General features: G+C 33.1%; 1 protein-coding gene across 1 annotated transcript in view; it reads left to right on the top strand.

Annotated features, from left to right (window-relative positions):
- The first annotated feature begins 1836 nt into the window (after nucleotides 1-1836).
- Nucleotides 1837-6204, top strand: part of LOC106474046 (tripartite motif-containing protein 2-like) — a 39262-nt gene continuing 34894 nt past the window's right edge. Inside the window, exon 1 of the mRNA XM_013934730.2 lies at nucleotides 1837-2163. The gene's annotated coding sequence lies outside the window, so the exon portion shown is untranslated. The remainder of the gene's footprint in view (nucleotides 2164-6204) is intronic.

The following is a 6204-nucleotide window of genomic DNA, read 5'->3' as shown; positions in this document are numbered from 1 at the left end:
TCTACTAATAATATCACAACACGTAGAAACTTGTTATAACTAGTATATCTACTAATAATATCACAACACGTAGAAACTTGTTATAACTAGTATATCTACTAATAATATCACAACACGTAAAGGCTTGTTATAACTAGTATATCTACTAATAATATCACAACACGTACAAACTTGTTATAACTAGTATATCTACTAATAATATCACAACACGTAAAGGCTTGTTATAACTAGTATATCTACTAATAATATCACAACACGTAAAGGCTTGTTATAACTAGTATATCTACTAATAATATCACAACACGTAGAAACTTGTTATAACTAGTATATCTACTAATAATATCACAACACGTTCATAGCTAGTATATCTACTAATAATAACACAAGACATAGAAGTTTGTTATAACTAGCATATCTACTAATATCACATCACCTATATATGCATACTATAACTAGTATATCAACTATGATACCATTACTCATAGTTGCTTAATTAGTGGCCTACGTGAATATTTCTAACAAATATTTCGCATGAGAAAACATTAAAAAACCGTTTTATTGATTGATACGGAGAACTTTTGCATATAATATTCGTTAGTGGTTGGTGAGATGCAGATAATATATTCCTTCATTAATGAACCAGTACGTGTAGTAGTTTTAGTTAATAAAAAGTGACTTACTATCAACCGTTAAGGGATGAATCCTTAAATCGGTTGGTAGAGCACTCGTCTGATATCTAACTGGACTTTGGTTTAATTGCGAGGTGAGGATATGTAATATGGAAATATCAAGTACCGCGGGTGTCTGACCTTTACTGCATATTTTCTGTTTTAGATCCTAAAACTACAAAATTTAGCAGAAGATAGATAATATTGATCTGACTGCCTCCTACTTTATGGAATCGAGCGCGGCCCGATGGTTAATGTGCCCAATTGTTGATTTTTGGTTCGCGGTCCTTTACCGTCAAAAATAAATTATGCTCCCCACTTTAGGGTCGTGGCTGCGTTATACGAGTGACAGTCCAATTCCGTTATTTGATTTGACAAGAGTAGCTGATTTTGATTAGCCGCAGTCTTTTTAGTCTATCACTTGGAAGTTTAGTACTGCTAGCGGATAGATAACCTTCGTGTAGCTTTATATGAAATTCAGCAAAGTAAACTTTATACCACCTTACTCTACCTTTAAATAAGGTATTTTCTTTACAATCCCTCTGTATGTTGTCCATGATTTACTAGACTCTAATTCACAGTATAATATACAGATATGGTACTTTCTATCTTTATTGTTTTTTATTTGGTTGATAAAGAATCTTTTTCTCACAATTTATATCCATTTTAGAACCAGAGTCGAAAAACGTCATTAGGTGTAGAACATATTTTCCAAATCAATTCATAATTGAAAAACACTTAAGGCTTTCTTTCTCAAATCCACTCTAACGAAGGAAGGTCTGTTTATTCGAAAGCATACTGTCTGCTTCAGAATCAGTCGGTATCATTACGTATAATCTCTCGATGAACGTCATAACAGTAACCTGCCTTTCTGTTATTGTTGCTGTGACTAATTAAAGGATAGGACCGAGAATCTTAACACTATGAATTGAATGAGTTTTACAGAATTCATAAAAAAAATACTCATTATGTAGTACTTATAGAAAAAAAAATCATAATTGTTTTTTAACTTTCCGAAAGATGGCGCTCAGGTAGATGCTAAGACTTTAGCTTTTATTTTTATTAACTGTCTGGTTGGAAGAATTTATTCTTAACTTCTCCCAACTATTTGTCCAGCAGCGTACTGGCCCAACAAAGGACTATTGTTTACAGTGACTTTTGTTGATAACAACACACAATTTATGCTAACAGAATACACGGTTGACGGCCTCGACTAACAGGAAATACACGGTATTTCACAAACAGTAAGCTCTGGACCGTTGCATGTGCACGTCACTATATTTGGCATTCCCATGCAGAACAACATCGAAATGAGAAAAAGTTAGTGGTAAACCTAACAGTCAAGAACATTTTCAGACTTTAGTTTACCCAGCTACTTGTATATACACATATGTCCGTATGTATATGTTTTATTTGTCGGGATCTATATCTTTTCATGAAAGTCTGATGCAGGACATGGTCAAAATGAGATCAAGTGGCTATTTTTTCTTTTGCGGTACGTACAACATGATTATATTTTATTTCTCATAAATTTGAAACCAATATTTTTATTTCGTTTAAATACGTTAACGACAAAATGAAATAAATATATTTTTTATGATGTAATAAATAAACGTATATTGTGAGAGACTTAATAAGATAAATATGCGCATATCTTGATTTTAAAAAATGAACTTTTCTCTTTGGTTTGTTTGTTTGTAGTTAAGCATAAAGCTACACAAAGGGCTATCTGTGCTAGCTTTACAAGGCTGCAGACATACCGTTGTGCCCCTGGGGGGGGGGTGTCTCTTTAGACAAGTAGAATAAATTTCGGAACTGTTAATATCCAGAGCCACCTTTTTTAAACTCTTTTCACGACATTTACTAGGGACGATTTTTTTTACACCTTTATATAGTCATTTGCGTATAAGAAGTGTTCTAAAGGTTCTATCTAGGCAACATAATTTATAATACTTGGTTTCTGCATCACTAGTGTTTGGTTTCCTCTTTCTTGTATTAAAAAATATCGAAATATACAAAACTGGTTTGCAATGCAAGGACTCCACAACACGTTTTTGCTAAATATATATAAATTTTAAAGTAAATAAGTAAATATAGCCGTAAAATAAAGTTCACCATAGAAACATACTGCTACTTAGTTATCATTAAATATAACTTTGCAAGGCCATTCTCTAAAGTTCAAACCTGGTGAACTTTAAAGTAAGAGATACATAGATAGATACACTTAAAACATTTTGTTAGTACGAATTTTCGTGTAGAACACTCTTCTTGATTTGAAACAACAGCAAAATTATCAAAAAACTCGATTCCGTCACGTATTGTATAAGCAGTGCTCGAATTTTAACTACTTAACAAGGAAAACTCCATAAGTGTAAAAGAAATTTGTACACTAAACTGGTACGCTCGTATATATTTATATAACGTGAATTTAATAATCTCATTATTCAGTCACAAATTCGATCCAAATTACGATTTAACAATAACTAACGTAAAACAACTTTAAGAGCAAACTAAAAATCAATTTTGCCAATGGTTGGTTGATTTCACATGTTATTTGGCACAAGAAGAATGATGAAGATGAATGTACAAACGTACCTTCCTTCATTGAGGCCAGGCCAGTCAGTAAACTTTCACTCTCGAGATATTTCCCCATGTGAATGATTGTATTAGCAAGGAAGAAGAAATTAATATTATTTTAACAATTTAAATAATACACTCTTTAATTTGAGCACTGATTACAACAACACGATAAAAAATATAAATGACAGTTAAAAAAAAAGTTTGAAACCATAACAATTGAAGATGGAATTAAATTTAATGTCACAAGTGGTTAGGGCGCTCGACTCGCAATCTTTGTGGTGCGGGTTTGAATCTCCGTCACACCAAACATGCTCGCCCTTTCAGCTGTGGGGGCGTTATAATGTGACGGTCAATCCCACTATTCGTTTATAAAAGAGTAACCCAAGTACACTGCTAAATTAGGGACGGCTAGCGCATATAGCTTTGCGCGAAATCCATAACAAACAAACAAACATGTTACGTCTTTAAATTATTTAACTTTTGTCATCACATCCTAATCTGATTATTCTCTAAATATGTATTCTAACTTATTTTTGTATAATGTATAGCATAATTGAACTTTGTAGTAGCATTATTTGTGTGTGTATGTGGCTTTTGTGTGCATGATTTTATTTTAATATGATTTGTCTGCTGTGCTACTAATATTACTTTATTAATTTGAGCTTTTACAACCATATTGGGGCTGGAATACCAACTTTTCTCATTTATTTTTCATTAGCAGAAAATGGCTTTAAATATCTTGTGTTGTTTTTATTAAATCAACCATATTTATCGTGATTTTTGGCGAAAAAATCAAACTGATATCTTTACCTAACTAAATATTTTTATTAAAATCAATAAGAATAACAATACCTGGAAAAAAATATAATTTTCTAAAGCTATTTTAATCAAAGCAAAACTGTTTTCATGACATTTCAAGTTTCCAAAACAAACATTCCCTACCTTTTGGTGTCCTGTTTTCTGCTGTGTGGTAAAGTGTCGTCTGCAGCGTATTCTGACTTTATTATCATTACATTTAATGACGAATTTATTTATTTTCTTCTCGTCGTTCCAATACAACGTAAATGAACATTTTCCGATACCAAACGTTTTTGTAAAGTCATCGTATAGCTAATTCTTTCGAGTACACGCAAGCAAAGCAAAAGATATGGCTGAAGCAAGCCTATTTAGTTGAGGGAATGTGCGCACATGTTCGAGAGAAAGCACCAGCCTTTTTCAGTTAAGGGAAGCTAGAGAGTAGGCATGTATGTGTAGAAGAAAGAAAGAGGAAGGGAAAAAGCAGAGAGAGAGGGAGGGAGCAAAGAAAGAATGCGTAGAGAAGCAAATGAATGCTCCACGGAGTTTTTAAGCCGTTTAAACACATAACTGATCATGGATAGAATGATTAAGAGAAGTCCTCACACAGAGAAGAAACGTAAATAATAGCCCTCTTGATTATATATTACCAAAAAATCCGGCCCTTTCAATTTCAGACCAATTTGTCGTCCTGTTTGTCAAAAAATTCTATATTGGTCACTTTGGCCTCAATTTTCTGCTTCAAAACGACCTCTGAGGCTTCGTACACATTGCCCATGTTACTTCCCGCACAAAGTTCTATCTGTACCCCGAGTTTGGAGTTTGTATCTTTAAAGATGTGGCTGAACATAAGGAACAGACCCACAGAGAGAGATATTCGCGCTTATATACATAGATTTCTTCTGTCTGTAGGTAGTGAATGGTGATATAGATGTGGGGGCGCTGTGGGCTTAAGAACCCACATCTTGCTCTCTCAATTTTTTTTTTTTTCGTATTTTACATGTCAAGCTTTGCGAACGGAGGTTAAGTCTAATAGACGGTATATCCCCACCCCTACTTCCGCAGTCAACTCCAAAAACCAGAACACACCTTATATCTCACATTATAGCCTGTGCCCAGGTGACTATGTTTTGTGCAGCATTGTATTTTTTGTTAAGGCTTGTTTTGTATTTTAAGCACATAATATAATTATATGTATATATAATCGTACAGTTGTAAGATCGTTAACTATAGAAAGATTCTAAATTACTTGTTTTGAATTATGCACTTTCAAACAAGTAAAACATTTTTAGAGCTGAATGAACCTAACGGGGATAAGAAATTTTCAGTATTTGTGTCTGACTCGTAAAAAATATACATATTTGTTGACTAAATGATACTGAACACACAAAAGACAGTTTATTTGTTCATCAATCATATTCATGTTTCATGTGCATTGTCACATTTGAAGATTTAATAAGCTTTTAACTTGTTTTTGTTTCTCTTAATTGCTCCAAAGAAGCCCTAAAGTCCAAGAACTAAGCGTTAGGTGGAGTCGGATATACTTTTTGTAACACTACTTCTCGCAGAATGTCATTTAAGCCTATCAACATGCAGATACATACATTAGTGTAATGCAGATGAGGAGAAAATTGTATTTAGGAAGTTTGTTAATATTTAAAAATGAAGGGCAGACTTTAAAAAAGGTGTTTCCAAAAACCATTCGAAGATGGGCAGGAACAGCGATTCATGAAAACTAAGTAAAACAAAAACAATATCCGTCGTAGTCTAACTTCTAAGTAGAATACGACAGAATATTGCTCTTTACAGACAAAGCAGAATATACAAAACAAGTGTCAGGACAGACTAATTAGAATATAAGTGAATCTATATGTAATTTACTTCTGTGAATATAGCTGATACGACACTTTATTTCGATCAAGTATTATACTACAGAAAAAATAATAAACTGGCTAAAGTGATGTTACCTGTAGCATTATTGCTGGGATATATCAAATCAGTGTTATACAAATAATTAAAACAAGCTCCACTGAAATAACGTAATCTGTAGCGTTAATTGCTGGGATATTTCAGATCAGTTGAATAGAGTTGTTTAAACATTTGTTTAACAACAAGTAAAAGCTTGGAATGGTCTATTATTTCACTGGGGTGTGTCTGTGAG

Source organism: Limulus polyphemus, unplaced genomic scaffold (genome assembly GCF_000517525.1).
Source record: "Limulus polyphemus unplaced genomic scaffold, Limulus_polyphemus-2.1.2 Scaffold6755, whole genome shotgun sequence".
NCBI classification, from domain to species: domain Eukaryota; kingdom Metazoa; phylum Arthropoda; class Merostomata; order Xiphosura; family Limulidae; genus Limulus; species Limulus polyphemus.
The sequence above is the reverse complement of the archived record's forward strand: the minus strand, read 5'-3'. Positions and strand labels throughout refer to the sequence as shown.